Consider the following 19,010-nt stretch of genomic DNA (forward strand, 5'->3'; position numbering starts at 1 on the left):
TATGTTTGGGGTCGTTGTCCTGCTGCAGAATAAATTTGGGGCCAATCATACACCTCCCTGATGGTATTGCATGATGGATAAGTATCTGCCTGTATTTCTCAGCATTGAGAACACCATTAATCCTAACCAAAGCTCCAACTTCATTTGCAGAAATGCAGCCCCAAACGTTCAAGGAACCTCCACCATGCTTCACTGTTGCCTGCAGACACTCATTATTGTACTCCAGCCCTTCGACGAACAAACTGCCTTCTGCTACAGCCAAATATTTCAAATTTTGACTCCTCAGTCCAGAGCACCTGCTCCCATTTTTCTGCACCCCAGTTCCTATGTTTTCGTGCATACTTGAGTCGCTTGGCCTTGTTTCCACGTCAGAGGTATGGCTTTTTGGCTGCAACTCTTCCATGAAGACCAGTTCTGGCCAGACTTCTCCGGACAGTAGATGGGTGTACCTGGGTCCCACTGGTTTCTGCCAGTTCTGAGCTGATGGCACTGCTGGACATCTTCCGATTTCGAAGGGTAATAAGCTTGATGTGTCTTTCATCTGCTGCACTAAGTTTCCTTGGCCAACCACTGCGTCTATGATCCTCAACGTTGCCCGTTTCTTTGTGCTTCTTCAAAAGAGCTTGAACAGCACATCTTGAAACCCCAGTCTGCTTTGAAATCTTTGTCTGGGAGACACCTTGCTGATGCAGTAGAACTACCTTGTGTCTTGTTGCTGTGCTCAATCTTGCCATGACATGAAACTGTCTTCCACAACCTCACCTTGGTAGCAGAGTTTGGCTGTTCCTCACCCAGTTTTAAGCTGTTTCTGTTTCAGTTAATGACTGTGTTTCAACCTACGTGTGACATTGATGATCATTAGCATCTGTTTGGTAGAATTGGTTGATCAGACACCTGACTAGAATCCTACAAAATCCCTGACTTTGTGCAAGTGGGCCTATAAGAATTGATGCTGGTTTGACGGCAAAAGGTAGTAACATCAAATATTGATTTGATTTAGATTTTTCTTTTGTTCGCTCACTTTGCATTTTGTAAATTGATAACAATAAACAATCATTTATATTTCTGAAAGCATTCTTTGTTTACAACATTTTTTCACATTTATTGCTGTGTTGGACTGTGTATTGCGGGACTGTGTATTGCCTGTGAGTCACGGGGAAGACGTGCGCCCACAGGTGAAGAAAAATAAAAAGTCCATTGGTTTATTACGTGGCTCTGTGTCCTTCTGTGTCGGGTCAGGCGCCTATATTGATAGATAGATAGAAGTCCCTTGTTACAATATATACTGTATATATATATATAGGATAAACTCATGAAGCCCCATGCTCCTTCTCGACCACTCAAGTCTGCTGATGAATGGTGTCTGTTGATGCCACCTCTGGCTCTTTTCACGTGGAGCTGCTAACTGGTGGAATAAGCTGCCCAACTTCATTCTAACTTATGAGACCCTCACTATGTTTATGAAGTGTCTGAAGGCTCCCTTGTTCTGTGAAATTCAGTCTAACTGATGGTGTTCGGTTTTTGTAACCTAGAAATTGTAAGTAGCGTATATTTTGCTCTGAGCTCTTTACTTGTGATGTTCAATTTGTAACCTGTCCTGCAATCCTTGTTCCCAGTCTGTCCCCCAGACTGATGTTTATGCGATTATGTTGACATCTTTTTTAAGTCGCTTTGGATAAAAACGTCTGCTAAGCAAGTAAATGCAAATATATGATGTAAAGAAATATATTTGGTGATATCTTGAACTGAGATTCTGTATCTGAAAAGCTTAAGGTATCAGAAATTCGTTTTAGGTATTTCTAAATGTTAATTTGACAAGTCATTGGGTGCTGTCGTAATTGTTAATTCCATTGTCGTTATTGATTATGAATGCTTACCTCGTTCAAGCAGTGAGCAAACGCTATGAGTCACTCAACAGCAAAAAAAAAAAGGCACTGTATTAGTCAGCGAATATTTCATACTACAATTCCCATGATCCGCACGATCACGTGCCATTTACCAATAAAAAGCCGCCCAAAAACCTCAGACCACAAATCCCAGAAGCCACTGCTGTTGTCTCTTCCGTTTAGCGCACGCGGCCAGCCCTAGTTACCGCCCCTAGTTTACTCAGCTTTTCGTTTCATTTGTCGCCGTCAGGGACTGGTTGAGCGAGTGTTTTTGGTTAGTGCTGTTTTGGTTTACGTAGGCGTTGGGTTGAGTGCGAGGCCGAAAGTCTGAAATAAAGGAATTAAAGAATTTCTCTTGCTCCTGGATGTGATCATCAAGCTGAACACTGAAGATTTTTCCGACAGGAGCAGTTGCCAACAACTCCTTTAATCTACATTGAAGAATTAAAGGCGAGGCCGGTGATGCGAGAGGATAAGGTAAGAAGACTCGTCAACTGCCACCCCCCACCCCTTCTCACTGGGCCGAATCTCCGTGGCAGTAGTTTGCGCATCGAAGACGCCCAGCGTACATGTTTTCCTCCGATGAAGAGCCAAAGATCCGAAAGCCGCCAAGACCTTTGGACGCGAGCCCGGTAGTGGCACCGTCGGGTCAGAAACAGCTTGTTGCGTGCTTATCCGTTTTCTACGTATGTGTGACACAGAACGAGAGATCGGTCTCATGCGTCACTTTAAATGTCATTAAGTACGAAGCGGACTTCCCATGTGGAAGCAACTGCAATGGGAACTCTGCCAAGGTGGCTGATTGTTTCTATAGACCGATAGCTGATTGTTTTGTTTTCACACGGTAGTACCTATAGTACTAGCAACGAAGTATGCTTCGTTTCACGTAAGATGACTTAGTTATTGCTCCGTATGAAGGATTGTGAGGGTTTTCGAGATTGTGCCTTGCATGGATAACAGTATGTCATAATAGATGCACGTGTGTGTGTTTGTTAAAGATTTAGCTATGTTTTCCTATATGTATTAGTGATTTTTAACCGCCATTGTCAAACCAGTGTCTCCAGCAAGGCTTGTTTACTTTTGCGTCATACACCGGAATTCATATTTCCACACGTATTTCTAATTATTATATAGTCATTTTGTCTGAAACATTGCTGGCTAATGAAAATGAGAAACCATCAAGTTGCAGTATTTTTTATAATTCATTGTCATTTGCGCTTGCGCGAGCTTTTCATTCTTTGCACCGTACTGTACTTAGATTTCGTTTTTTTCAATAAGTTAAGAAAAGTGAATTGTAAAGGTGACATTCAAAAAATATTGTTTCTCATATCACCTGTGCTTCCAGTTTATTGCTCTCGTGTCAGCTTTTGTTAATTTGTATGGAACCTTATTTGTGCCAAAATTAATTGCAGTCCAAAATGTTAACTAAATTTCAGTGCAGTGATTATGCACAAGGTGCATTTAATTTCGAAACTGGATTTATTGTGCCCTAATTAAAACATATCCACCAAATGATCTATTACAGCACACAGTTTTTTCGCCAGTTTAAAATAAAATGCAAAAGCATATAACATTTTTTTCAATGTTCATAGATTATGTACAATAATTAAAAGCAGTGCTAACATGTTGCATTTTGCTTAGAAGGTGAGTGTATTACATTTCGATTCAAAACATGCGTTAATCATGCCAAACCTGAATTTAATCAAGTGACCAATCTGCATCAGAAGGAAGAGCAAGGGCTGTCAACAATTGAGCGAAGGGGTGTTCCAATCACAAGTGTGTTCAACAAACGCTAAAGGTGATGAACAGGGATTTGATAAGGCTGTCTCATTGAACAGCTGGAAGCTTATGATTTTATTTTCTTCCATGTTAGCTGGCTGCTTGAAAGGGTGGGTGTAATATAGAAACAGCAACAGATGAAGGATTTGCAACTTCTACAGTAACATCCTTAGAACACATTTAAGTGTTAATGTCTCAAAGAGCTGCAGTGTACAATCCCAGTACATTGATCATCAATCGAGGTGTCTGTACAAAGGTACTCCCTTAAATATGTTTTGTAAATACCAGGTGATAGGGACAACAGCACCAGAAATTGCTAAAATGTATTCATGTGTCGGTCAGGACTATCACAAGAAGAATGAAACAATATGATATAAGGCAAGCATAACACATTATTTAGTCAATTTGACATAAGAATGAACTTTCTCAGCAAGACATAAAACATACTTCTCAAGGTTTCGATGAATTACTCCACATTGACAGACATTTTGCTTGTTGCCAGATCACTGAAAGGTTTGGAAGTGGAATTCTTATTATTTCAGTTGTTCATGCTGTTGCCCCATATCTTGATGCTGATTGGTCATTTGATTACATTTAGTTTTGGCATGTGGTCTTGAATTGAAAAGCAATTACATTTGGAGCAGCCATTAAGTAAAATGTAATGGTTTTGCTTTGCTTTTAGTTATGATCCACGTTGGATGGATACTGTTTAAAATACAATACTCATTTGTACTGCATTTTATACTGATGTGAAAATTACATGCCATAGTGAAAAGAATTCATATAAAAAAAGTCCTGCGACGAGATGAGACTTTTTGGAAGAGTTTTTGAAGTTCCACGAGTCGAGACTTTGGCCATGAGATGTTTTCAAGTCCCGCCCTCCTCTTAACCATTTTCAAACCACGCACACGGTACTCTCACCTCTCATTCATGTGAATGCTTTTATCAGACACAGTTCTTGGTCTCTCAGCTCCTACAAATTTTAATGTTTTCCTCACTTTAAGTTCCCAATTAAAGAAGACGTGTTATGTCCAAATCTTAATGAAGAATTTCATCACAAAGGGTTATCAACAGTAAAAATGAGTACACGGGCAATCCTAGCACTGAGAAATGATGAAGTCAAATGAATTAACACCAAAAATGTCAATTGATTACACAGGAAAATTGGTTAATTGCATATCAATAGACTATGCTGAAACAGTTGGTGATGATTGTGCGGAAGATGAAAACATCAACTTACAATATCATGAAGAATATCTACAACCGTTAATACCGTCTGGTCTTCCACCAGCCAAATTACTGTTAAAAGAAGGATATATCCAAGAAAGGTAATGTGGTACATCTTCAGGAGGTAACACAACAAAGGAGATCTTCGTATTAAAACATTAACAGTTTCCAATTGAATAGCTTTGGCAAAGACAATTTACAAGTCTCTGAGCCAAACATTTGAAATAGTTGTTTTATTTAATAGAGAGAAAGAAACAAAATTCAATCATGGGCAGTTGTACTTTGCATTGTCACAATGAAAGTCCAAACACAGAATTAAAATTAAATGCGATTTTGATGAAAATTGAATAAAAAATTTTTTTACTGAAGGTTTACAGTAAAAGTGTAAGTTTAAAAAGTGTTTGCATGTTAATTTCAAAGCCAAACAGGATGAAATAGTATTACGCAGCAAATAACTCTTAACGCAACATGAAACATAATTTACTTTCAAATTATTAAGTTTTACTATTTTTTAATATGATTAATTACTCACTGTAATGTAAAATAGCAAATTGTACATTCGTATCCTCATACGCGAGCGGCAGAACCACAAAGAGGCTAGCGCGTAGCGCAAGCACGGGGGTTGGTGAGCGAAGTGAGCAGGGCGCAAAGCTCCCTAGTATTTTAATATGATGCAAACCATGGCAAAATGAAATGTATCACGTTCATTTGCATTGCATTGTGGTATGGTTAAAACATTGGATTGCATTTAATTTTGGCATGAACAAGTTTGCAGTATACTAATTCAAGAAAACAAAATCTAAGCTCAGAAAAGTGAATTAAAAAACCGAAAATGAATAAAGGAGTTTCTGATATCTGTGCTTCCAGTTTATTGTGTAATTTTGAGCTACAGTTCTAAAAAGTACATGTAAACAATTGTGACATTCCTCGATCTTCCACTTTGCCTTGGGTAAAGGTTATTGCCAGATATGCTGTAATAATCATGTTCTAATCTTAATGTTACTGTGCAAAGAAAGGTGATTAATCATGGGTGGGAATGGAGAAGCAGTGCTTCTAACTTTAAAGTCTCGAGATGGATTCCTAGCCCGCTCTCTAAGTGGGTACAGTTTGTGCATTTTCTCTGGGTTCTTTAGTTTCTTCCCATATCTTAAAGATGTGTTAATTTGCATTTTGAGGTAATCATGGTGCCACAGAGTGGCAATATGCTGTATATTGATTAGTATGTGCAAGTAAGAATTTCAGTGTGCTCTGTACATGTCACATTAATGACCCTATAAAGCTATAAATTGGCATAATGTAGGATGGTGTGTGTACACACATTAGCACAAAGTTCAGGGTTGGTTCCTGTCTTGCCTGCATTGGTGCTCTTGACAGTTATGACTTTCTACCACAGTGTCAATATAAAACCTAATCTGTATATACAAGTAGTTTTATTAGGAGACACATTTTTGAAATTGCTTAAAAAGTTTGCATGAATCTCATATATACTCTATATATGCAACTTGAAGAGGAAAGAGCAGGTAACATAAATAGGAGGAGAAGGAGGTAACAAAGCCACGACAGATAAAGGGAGAAAAAGTGAGAGTAGGTGAGGAAAAGCTGGCATTTGAGAAGATGAAGGGAGAGATTAAAAAGTTTGTCAGTCATTAAGACCTGGAGAAAAATGACATCCCAGGGTGAAAATGAGCATAGTTTATCTGTTTGTTTTTTTGAAAGGTGTCTTTAAAGTTCTGTGAACTACACAACCTGAGAGGGCAGTGTGGCTATGATCAAAGGATGTGAAGCATTCTACAATAGACTTTGTAAGGTCTTTGATTTTATTGGCTTGAATGTGCTCCCAGAAACATTCTGTAAATGGCTGGACACATCCTGCAAGAAATGCAGTAAATAAGATTTTTAGTCTGGAAAGGGGCCTGCTCTTTAATATTAAATTCCCACATAAATCTAAAATGTGTGTGTAAATATGTAAGTGTACATATAGCAGAATTTTTAAATTACAAGCTTAAAAAAATGTTCATATTTGCAGTATAATAGTTAAAGTGAACCATAAACTAGCACTACCTAAAACTCTGTTTTATCTACCCAAATATTTGAATGCAATTCATTTTTATTACTCATAATAATGTAAGGCATTTGTTTGTGTATTAGTATATAAAGCATTTGTAAAGAATTCTTTGTTTATAGTGTACTTGTATGCATTTGTAGTGATTAATGTGGTTATAATGTGAATATCTCTGTATATTGAGTTAGTGCTTGTGTACAGCTACAATTTCTTTCCACTTTATCATTGCTGAGTCTTTCTTATATAGACGGCTAATAAAAATGATGTGTTCAGTTATCTCTACCCTCTTTATTCAATTTATCTGGAGAAAATTAGGAATCAATCCTTAACAATAGGCCAGTCCATTACAGGACTCATTTTGGGCCAGTTTAAGCGGCATCTTTGGGATGTGGAAGGGAACCTGCTGTATATGGGAAGAAATTCATGTAAACCCATGGAGTACTAGTAAACTACAAGCAAACACTTTGCTGGAGGTCAAAAGAGGCATTCTGGATTTGCTAGACTAGCACCTGCTTTTATTTTTGGGTAGCAGCCTGTTTCTGTCCTTTTTGCAAACCTAAGTGGTGTACCCGTTTTGAAGCTTTTGTCTTCTCTATGTACTGTATGTTGGGGGCTTCCTGCTGGCTATTGGGCCCTAACAGTTGTTTACTTTGCTTATATCATTACACTTTAAACTAGGTGGCTTTTATTAGATAAAAATAAAGTGTAATTACTCCACTAGTATTAAAATTAAATAATGAATTGCACTAGAAATGTGCATATTCCTAGATTGTAGTATCATAAACAAAGTGTGCAAGAGTCAAGTTAATTCATGCTCTGGACTGTATTTTCCAACAAGATAAATCATAGAAATACTGAAATGCAAGCCATACTTGGTACATCTATAGAGCACATGCAGTGTAACGTACAAGAAGAAGCCAATACATAATATTAACGCACGGTTTATTTTTCATGTATCTGTTTTTGATATTCCTTTAGGATGTTATGGTGGTGCAGTGGTTAGCTTTGTTGCCTCTTGGCTCCAGGATACTAGCTGTTTGTAATGTATATCTTCTCCACATCCCAGCATATGTAATCACAGAGTATTTTGATTTTTATGCAATGTGCCAAAAACAAATGGGTTACATTTATTCACTAACCTAAATGGTCCCAGTGTGAGTAAGTATGAGTTTGTCCAGGACAGTGCTGTGTGGTAGGCTGTTGTTCCATCCAAAGTTACACTTGATGCCTCCAGAAAAGGCTTTCCATAATCTGGTAATAAAAAATGTTGTGGATGAGTGAATTTTCTAAAATTAATCATTAGCCTCTAGCTAGTCTTCATTCTCATATAAGCATTCTTGGTGAAGCTTGTAGTTCTTATACATTTGGAGGTGATCTGGATAGATGAGAACTGTCAGGTAAGGAGTGTGCGATATGTATCGTCTACCATAATATCTTAATTGTTTTAATGGTTTACAAGCTGAAATTATCAAGCATGTCACTCACTTTGCAGAAAACATCTTGACTGTCCACGCATTCACTGTCTCATGTAACCTAACAGGATAGACTACTGCACATACATAAAGTGAGCACGTAGGCACGCACTGTCAGTACACCAGAAGTACAGAGCCCCATAGGTATCGGGCAAAAAAAAAAATCGGTTTGATCAAGTTATTTTTATTTCTGTAAGAAGCATGTGCCCGTCGGCTCATTTTATTTTGCAAGCTGTCTTGTCTGGGGGTCCTCAATTCCAAAGCATTTTTTTCTTTAATTATTTAAAACTCTCTCACATATCCCCTCCTCCTTGCTGTGCTTCATCCCGCCCTGACCCATGCATAAATTATGTGCAATAATGACAAAAATGTTAAAGCAGTGATGAAGCGGAACGGTGACACAGTATCTGCCCATAAATCCCAACCATTCTACTCAAACCATTGTATACATCTGAACCGATCATGTTTGGGTAAAAAAGAAAAACAAGGTGAGTTTCTGCACTCTGCCATTGAAAAACAGATCAAGAGCCACTTGATGATGCCTGAGGTGCACAGTGGTGTCAGTCCACTTGAGTGGTGGAAAAACACAAGAAGTACATTTCCCCAAATTGGGGAAACTTGCAAAAAAAGTACCAGTGTAGCCCAGTCTCAAGCAGCCCTTCTGAGAAGGATTTCAGTGCTTGAGGAAATGTTATAACAGGTAACCATGCTGCTCTGAAGCCAGATGCTGTGGACAGACTGGTGCTTCTGTCACACAACTTGAAGTGTCCTCACTAATTTTACATTGTTTTTTTTCTGATCTTTATGCAATATTGGACAGAAGTTGTAGTTAGTGAATATTCTAAAAATGTTACTGGTTTGGTGTTTTTTTTTGTATCTTTGAGCAATATATGATAGAACTTGGCTACAAATGCTGTAGTTTTTAATTTTTTTGCTGTGCAGTATTTGACAGAACTTTGGATTTTTACACTATAGTACGGTATACTAGATTGTTATTCTTACTTGTATGCTTCACAATTCATCTAACAGCAGAGCAGTTTGTTTATCCAGACTGTAATGGTCATTCCCTGTGGTTCAGTTATGATTAGTATTTTATTCCCTTTGGATTTGTATCTTGTTTACATTAAGGGTAAGTGCCTGTTTAAAATGCTTTCATTGTGACAGTTGTTGTTGGTCTTTTGTGTAAATCCTATAGGCCACTTTGAAATGGTTTACTTATACTTGCACTGTTTGATCTTAGTAATACTTTGGTGATTTTAATGTTTTTGTTTTATTTTATTTGAGTATTAAGTAAATAAATAAGACCCGTTTTCCTTAACTGTTGTTTCCATTAATCTCATTAGTAAGCTACAGTTAATGTCCTATTAACAAGACCAAGCTACAGTAGATCAATAAGACTTTTACAAAAAAGTTTTTAAAGGATACAAAATATCATTTAACCAGTAACGGTGCACTGCACGATAATGTACAGTGAATACACTTGACTTGAGCATTCCTAGTTTTCATCCTCTTTCTCTGTACGTTTATCATTTGTTTGCTCAGAGGTTGATGCCCTTGCTGCTTCCTGAGCAGCTCTCCTTTTCTCCATCCTAGCGGCCTGCTTCTTCTCTTCTTTTGCCAGCATCTTTTCGTGTTAAAACTGATTAAGTCAGTGTTTGTGTTGCAATTATGTAGTACGTTTTCCTTAATTTTTCACTTAAGCTGGCACGTAAGTCTTCAATATGCCTCAAAAATGATTTAGGATATGAAGAGGTAGGGGAAGTGGTAGGGCATGAGAACAGCGCTTGTACGGATGTGCTGCTATGCTGGCCACTGCCAAGAGTTGATTCTACAATAGAATAAAATAAAAGTAAAGACAGCAATAACCTTGGAGGTCAATCATCATCCCGAAAGCGGATAGTAGACATCACATAGTATATGTATACCAAATTTCAGGTCAATAGTTCAAACAGTTTGCGAACTACAGGTGATGTAAAATCCTGGACAGACAAACGAACAGCCACGGTAGCGTATTATATATAAAGATTATCATTATCGTCAAAAGTCCCAGAAAATCTCGAATTAATTTTTTTTGCCTACTGTTGGGGATGGAATGGTACTCTGAGTGTATTAATGCTTTGACATCTGTTTGGATCCTTCTTTTCCATCAATTTAGCTGGTAGCTAGAATATAGCCTGTGTTCAAAGATTAATGGATGATTGAATGAAAAGGTCATACAGGGATTGTTTTACGGAGTCAGGAAATCGGTGTTCGTGACAATAGAAAGTCAAAATAAAGCAATCCTTCATTTCCACTCTTCCTTAAAATGGGCAACTGCTGTAATACTGGAGATTGATGTTAAATATGGGCCTAAAATACTTACTTCTAGCATGCCAGAAAGCAAGTTGGGAGTTTACTATTTATGGAATTAAGAAAGCAAAGATAGTTTGGACAAGTGGCATGTTGTCAAGTGTTGCTGAGTCTTTCAGGCATTTATTACATTGTATGACCTATATACAAATTAAATTATGTATTAAAATCTTAAAACAAAAATATGAGTGTTTATTGCATTATCAAGTTGCTTGACTATCTTGTATCATTTATTTTACTGTAGAAACCTCAGTTATCAATTGCATGATTAACAGTGCACTTAACCACAAAGTGGAGAGAGAGAGAGAGAGAGAAAACACAAGACAAGAAGTAATGGATGAAATCTGATCAAAACTAAACTAACCTGTGTGTCAGCTGAAATTTGATGGCACCACTTTAAGTAACCTTCAGGGAGAGCTGATCTCATAAAAGGGTGTGGCTTAAAATAGTGTCTCCAGATGCAATGTTGCAGCCATATCTGCGATCAGTAAGGGAAGAAAAAAATGAACTTATTACATCAGTAGTATATCTGAATTCAAAAACAAAAATGTTAAATAACTAATGCACTTTGCAGACTCGCATCTGTAAACAAAAAGAGCACTGGCAGGTTTTTAATATTGTGTTTTTGTTAGAAGCAGTAATAGAAACAACTGCAGTATAACCTTTTTTGCCAACAGCTTATTTTACTTCTTGTTTATATGTCTAATCTGGAGTTTAATGCTGTCCAACTTCAATAGTAGATAGCTAAGTCTATATATGTTATTTGTAGAATAATACAATTCTGAATATATAGGGTGGTGAAGTGGAATGTTGCTGCTGCCGCCTCACAGTAAGGAGATCAGAGTTCACATCAAGGGTCCTGACTACGTGGAGTTTACATGTTCCCCATGTGTTTGTCTAGATTTCGTTTGTTTCCTCTGGATCCCTTCTGCAGTCCAAAGATATTTTGGTTAGGTGGATTAGCGATGCTAAGTTAACCCTTCTGTGTGTGTGTCTTTATCCTGCATTGGACTGTTCCTGCCTTGTGTCTGATGCTTGGTGGGATGGGCTCCAGCTTTCCTGTAACACTGCTCAGGATAAAGTGCATTTAGAAAATGGACCCATGGATATTTATTTTATTTGTAAAATGCCTCTGTGTCATGCATGCATATTAAATTTGTGAAGTTTTTAGTTTTTTTTTTCTAATAATGCAAGCAATCAAAAGTTATATAGTGCCCTTTTGTGCTGAACACTATCTTAGTAAAAATTTCTGCAGTGGGAGCACTAAGAGAGATTAAGTGGCTAGGTTAAGGAAAGATGGGGAATTGGCAGCATTATGGTTTACTGCCTAATATCTTATTCGGTATACTATACTTCTCGCCCCATAGGTTGCAAAATTAAAACTGTAAAACCTACAGAAATGAGTGCATTGCATTATCTGAAGTGCTATAAGTAATACGGTGGAATTTGTATTTATTATTTAAAGGGTAAAAAGGCTAACAGATGGTTCGGCACTAAATTCTTTAGCATAACATCAGATATTGATTGAAGAACAATACTGTTTGTCTGCTGCTGCAGGTGTACTAATCTGAAGAGCAGCACACGTCAATCACTGGTGTAGTTTGGAGATATAGTGTGTTCTATTTATTGTGCTATGTACTTTTTCCGTGATTAATAACAGTATAACAAAATTTGGCTTAATTGGTGATGATGCATATAGGTTTATTTTTTAAAATATAGTTAGTATTGCATAATATTGCTATATGTACAGTGGCATGCAAACGTTTGGGCACCCTTGCCTAAAATGCCTGTTACTATGAATAGTCAAGTGAGCAGAAAATGAACGGAAGATGATACATTTCTTTAATATATTTTTTTTTTTTTAAGATTACATTTTTATTTCCATCATTCAGTTACAAAATACCATAAAATGAAAAGGGCCTGAAGCAAAGGTTTGGGTGCCCATGGTCAGTCCTTAGTAAGATCCCCTTTGGCAAGTATCACATCTTGTAAAAACTTTTTGTAGCTAGATAAGAGTCTTTTAATTCTTACTTGGTGTATTTTTGCCCATTCTTCCTTGCAAAAAGCTTTTTTTCATTGTACAATACACTAAAATGAAATGTCATTTTTAACTGTGTGCCTTTTGGTGATCAGTTCATCTTGTGCTCACTTAACTATTTACAGCAACAGACATTTTAAGCAAGGGTGCCCAAACTTTTCCCTGCACTTTATATGATATGCTGACTGCCAACTTTTACTATTCGAGATCATGCATACATGGTATTATCATGGAATGTTTCTGCAAATATTTTTCAGTGATTACTTTTGTAGTCAATTTTGTGTTTTTATGTAGTGAACATTGTTGCCGTGAAAACATAGAGCATAGTTGCATTATTAATATAGCTTTATAGTCTGATTTTAGGGCAACAAAACCATGTTATTCAGAGATAAAGTTTAAAAACATTCAAGAGTAAAACAGGTACAACAATATCCCCTGGAACAGAATTCATTCTATCCCCTCCAAAGGAAAATTGACTTTAAAATATTATAGTGGACTAGTGAAACGTGTGGATCTACAGTCCTAAAATAAAATACAAATTAAAACTATGTTAAAGATGAGAAGCTGTAACATTCTTCGTTTGTTTTCTAGGTAGTTACTACTTTCATTTCCTCTCCAAGTCATAATGTATTTCATTTTGCCTGGTGACTCATCTAGAGCAAGCAAAACTTTTATAGATTGGCAACAAATTCTTTTGTTTTCAAAATTACAAAATACGGCTTGGCGTTGATCACGTCTTCGATGTAAATTTAAGTAATGGTGTTCAAAGAATAATTGTTGTAAGGATGTAAATGTACTGTATTAGTTTAAATGACATATGGTTGGATGTTTTCACTATTTGATGATTTTTTTGGTTGTTGCCATGCATTTCTGTCTCTGGGGCGCTCTTGTATTGTGTATTCTGGACTTTGTTTGCAAATTTCTTGACGCTCAGCTATTGTCGCTGCTTTTTTTTCTGGCATTTTGGTGGTTAGCACTTGGTTTTGCATCACTTTACTGTAAACACACAAGCACAGGTCATTTTGCTGTCCTTTATTTACATTTAATAAAGTGTAATTTATTTATTTTTTTGATGAGTTTTAAACACCATATTTAAACTTGACTATAAATTCTGAATACATAATTGACAATATTCTCCTTTGTTGGGATGTATTTCTTCTTCTTCTTTGTCATTATTACATTGTGTATCCTATACGTGACACTTGGCAGATATCACTGCCGTTCTTCATCATGTAATCCGCCTCTGCAATTTGCATAAGACTCAGCAGATGTCGCTGCTCTTCTTTTTCTTTTGTTGTGTCACTTGGCTTTGTACTCAATTTGTTGTAATAAGCTCACAACCATAGGTCACTTTGCTGTGTTTGCCACTAACAAAAAGTTTTTGAATTTCCAGAATGTCTCTGGTGATTAGGTTTCAGTTAAGACCAAGATCAAGGTACTAGTCCCAGTAGCTTTTGAGTAATAGATTGAATACTGATCTTATTCTCTTTTTTTTTTCTTTATTTATAATTACTTTTAAAGTTTTTTTTTTTTAATTTTACATTGTTGAGCTTTTTGATTTGATCAGTGGAAACATTCACAATAAAATTAAGATTCTATATTTTAGAAAAATAAAATGTTTAAGATAATTAATACTCTTATTATTCTCTCTAAAGTTGATTGCTGTGTGTTATACTTTAAGTAGCTGAATTATTGTTGTGTTGAATCTTGTAAATGTGTAATTTTCAGTTACTTTTGCTAAGAGCCTGAATTAGTGACATTCATTGGGTATTTTGGAGTTTATAGTTTTATTTAAAAATTCACAGAGAATTGTTTGTGCTGAAAATTAATTCTATTAATGATAGACATAAATGTTATACCAATGCTTTGTAAATATTCAGTATTTTCTTATTTGTACAAGAGTAAGCTAGTTCATTTCTGGATTGTTTTGATTGGTCCCCTGTATCTTTAGCAGTTTATGCCTTTAAAATGTTATCAACCCTTCCTCAATCTATTTTCTAAGTTTTAAATTATGATTTTTATAGTGTTGCTTGATCGACAAAGAAAAACAGGATTTTTAAAGATTTTTTGCAAAGTTATTAAAATTAGGAAACTGTAATTAGTACATTGACACATGTATTGAAACCCTTGGTTGTGACACTTAAAGTATGACTGAGTAATCATTATTGACACGTTTATATGATGTATCTATATTTACTACACACTTGATGAAGGCTGTAGCAGTATAAAGTTGTACACATTTAACACCTATACTTAAAGGAAATAATATAACACATATTACTACAATGCTTTTTTTGCAGTCAATACATTCTGGACATAAATGAGCAAACATTAAAAGTGTGTTTGTGTACTTGGGGTTTGAAATTTGGCATGAGATTCCAAATATCCCACAAATTCTAATTTTGTTTTATTTATTTGCTAATCAGTCTATTTGCCAGAATATTCAAAGTCTTCTTTAAATTAGTATTTTAGAATTGTGCCTAATTTGTAATTTTCTGAATTTTTTTTTGTTGTTTACATTTTGTTATGCTCACATGCATAGGATATCACTTTGCTGTTGCAGCTGGTCTTGACCGGAAAATGCAACTGTGGAATTTAGCAATATGCTTTGACTTCAGTGGAGCAACATGTTAATTAATGATACTTCCAACCATCCAGTTTCCAACCCGCTGAATCCGAACACAGGGTCACGGGGGTCTGCTGGAGCCAATCCCAGCCAACACAGGGCACAAGGCAGGAACCAATCCTGGGCAGGGTGCCAACCCACCGCAGTTAATGATACTTTCATCTCTGAATTCTCTGATCTCTTGGCTGATATCACCCTCTCTCATGATAAAGTTTTTATTGTTGGTGATTTCAACATTCACATTTGTTGTCAATCGAAACCTTTGGTCAATGACTTTTTATCACTTTTGAACTCATTTGATTTTATACAGCATATTAATATGCCAACCCACTCTCTCGGTCACACCCTTGATCTCGTTCTTACTCGTGATATTTCAGTGAATAATATTGATTTATGTGATGTTTCTTTTACTGATCATTTTTCTGTAATGATGGATCTGAATATTACTGTTGATGTCCCGACTAATAGCTGTCCCCCACGCTGCTTGCGCTTTTTAAATTATTCTATTATATCTGATTTTAAAACCATTTTCTCTAGTCTTTATGTGCATGACCAAAATAATAGTATCGATGATTCTGTCGTAAAATTTAATTCTTCCTGTAAAATCATTTTAGACTCAATTGCTCCGCCCAAGATACGCAGTAATAAGGATAGACCTGCTCCCTGGCTAAATGAAAATACATGATCGCGCCTGTCGAACTGCTGAACAACATTGGAAAAAAAGATGGACTGATTGTCTCTAAACAGATTTTTAGGACTTCTCTTTTCAATTTCCAGGCTGAAGTTAAGATAACGAAACAAAACTTCTTTGCCGATTTAGTATCCCGTCACTCAAAGAATCCTAGGGTCTTATTTAATTCAATTAATGTGGCCACTCACCCCCACTCTGCGATGGGATCAAATAGCATTGTTCATTCATGTGACCAGTTTCTAGCATTCTTTGTCAGCAAAATCGATACCATCCACCGTGGCATTGTTCAAACGGGCTATAAACTTCCTACTGTTAATCATGACATTGTCTTAGAATCCTTTGATCTAGTGTCACTTTCTTGGCTAAAAAGAACTATTGACACCCTTAAACCAGCTTCCAGCCCCCTCGATATTGTACCACCACGTCTCTTAGTGGAAGCCTTTGATGTGTTGGGCCCACCCTTACTAGCCATCATCAATGATTCTATTATTTGGGGTTTTGTGCCCTCATTTTTTAAACATGCTGCAGTCCATCCCCGTCTAAAAAAAGGCAGAATTAGATCCTGGAGTTTTAGCTAATTTTCATCCAATTTCCCAACTGCCATTTCTGGCTAAAATTCTAGAAAGAATTATTTATAATCAATTGGTTGATCACCTTAAATCCAGTAATTTATTTGAGATCTATCAATCTGGCTTTAGGCTTTATCATAGTGTTGAAACGGCACTCCTGAAAGTGTTAAACAACATCTTTCTTATTACTGACTCAGGTGATGCGGCAGTCCTCGTCCTCCTTGACCTGTCCGCTGCCTTTGACACCATTGACCATGAGATATTGCTGTTGCGGCTTGAACATCTTGTTGGGCTTAAAGGGGCTGCTCTTAACTGGTTCAGGTCATATTTAACTGGTAGACACTTTTCAATGACTTTTAATTCCTCTTCTTCATCTACTGCTCCTCTTAAATATGGTGTTCCTCAGGGATCCATTTTGGTTCCTATTTTATTCTCGATATACCTTCACCCTATTGGAGCAATTTTTAGGAAATTTAACGTTTCTTTTCACTGCTATGCTGATGATACTCAGGTTTATATTCCTGTCTGCAACTCTACAACAAATCAACTCCACAACTGTCTGTCTGAACTAAGATCCTGGATGGCTAATAATTTTCTTGATCTAAATCAGAATAAAACGGAGGTACTTATAGTGGGTCCATCAGCTAAAGCCCAAATTGGTCTTGGACTTCTCGGCTCTTTCTCTGTCTTTTCCAAACCTTAAGTCCGCAATCTTGGTGTTACCTTTGATAGTAACCTCTCTTTTGAGAAACAAGTAAATTCTGTAGTCAAGAGTTGCTTTTTCCAACTTTGTCTATTAGGTAAGATAAAGCCTTTTTTATCTTCTAGGGATCTTGAGAAAGCTACTCATGCATTTATTTTTTTCTCGCCTCGATTACTGCAACTTGCTGTATTCTGGGATTAACAAATCCCTGATACACAGGTTACAGTTGGTCCAAAATGCTGCCACTCGCTTTCTGGTTGGGGCAAGAAAGTATGACTCTGTTTCTCCTATTTTAGCTTCTTTACACTGGCTGCCTGTCAGTTTTTGAATTGATTTTAAAATCTTGCTGCTAGTTTTTAAATCTTTACATGGGCTTGCTCCTGCCTATTTATCAGAACTGTGTGTTTTACATCAGCCATCTAGAGTGCTTAGATCTTCTGGTCAGCTGTTTCTGGTTGTCCTTCGTACCAAGTGTAAAACCAAGGGGGACAGGGCTTTTGCAGCTGCTGCACCTCGCCTGTGGAACTCTTTACCTCATCATATAAAGGAGTCGTCTACAATTGAACTATTCAAAACAAGATTAAAGACTCATTTCTATTCACTTGCATTCCGTGACCTTCAGTAATACTGATGGTTTCCTCTTTGTGATTATATAACATTACTTCTATTTTTTATGTATATAACATTACTTCTATTTATTATGTATTTATTTTATATTCATATATTTTATTTCTTTTTATGTTTTATGTTAATTGTTTTGTTTTTCTTTTATTCTATTATTGTAAAGCACTTTGGCCACAGCATTACTATGTTGTTTTAAATGTGCTATGTAAATAAATTGACATTGACATTGGTACACAGTGCCGCTTGAAACTCCTCTTTAGAAGAAATTTGACTTAACTTTTATAACTTGAGAGCTAAAAATGGCCTGACATACAATTGGGCTCAAATAAATAAAAAACATTCAGAATGTTGACTTGAATTTTTAGTGAATTTATTCTCTGTTTCACCCTTTTTTTTATGTAATTAACCAACTTTTGCTGATTTATGTCTGTAATCGTCATTTCTTTAAAATGTTTGTTTGAGGTGGATTGACTGTCTTTAAACCTGAATCTGAAAATTAACTCCATAGCAGACATAAAATATACACAATACTCAAGTATAACGGTCAAGAAAATCCGCATTTGCACTTAGCAGCCTTATGTTGATTGCTCAACTGTTTTAAAGCTGCAGAAAATTATATTCCATTGAGAAAAACTGCATATTATGGATAAAAAAAAAAAACTTGGTTTTTTTCAGCATGTTGTATTTTATATTCTGTAGATTTTTTTTAAACTATTCTACTGACGCAAATTTTCCTGGCAAGTTTGGCTTTTTGGCTAATTATGATGGAAATTTCTACATATTAAGTTAAAATAGCAGAATTAACAAAATACTGGTTGATAACTATCTGCTGTATGTTGTGACATTATAAAAATGTCTGAAATGTTAATATCAAAGTGTTTTTTAAAATGTAGGGTTTTGACACCACCTACACACTTTCGTTACCCCACAGAGTCTGAAGTCCTCTCTAGTGTTAAAGTTGTGGGGGTTTCCCTTGAATTTCAG

General features: G+C 36.3%; 1 protein-coding gene across 1 annotated transcript in view; it reads left to right on the plus strand.

Annotated features, from left to right (window-relative positions):
- The first annotated feature begins 2,111 nt into the window (after positions 1 to 2,111).
- Positions 2,112 to 19,010, plus strand: part of tyk2 (tyrosine kinase 2) — a 79,411-nt gene continuing 62,512 nt past the window's right edge. The window contains exon 1 of the mRNA XM_028823027.2: positions 2,112 to 2,363. The gene's annotated coding sequence lies outside the window, so the exon portion shown is untranslated. The remainder of the gene's footprint in view (positions 2,364 to 19,010) is intronic.

Source organism: Erpetoichthys calabaricus, chromosome 17, assembly GCF_900747795.2.
Source record: "Erpetoichthys calabaricus chromosome 17, fErpCal1.3, whole genome shotgun sequence".
NCBI classification, from domain to species: Eukaryota; Metazoa; Chordata; class Cladistia; order Polypteriformes; family Polypteridae; genus Erpetoichthys; species Erpetoichthys calabaricus.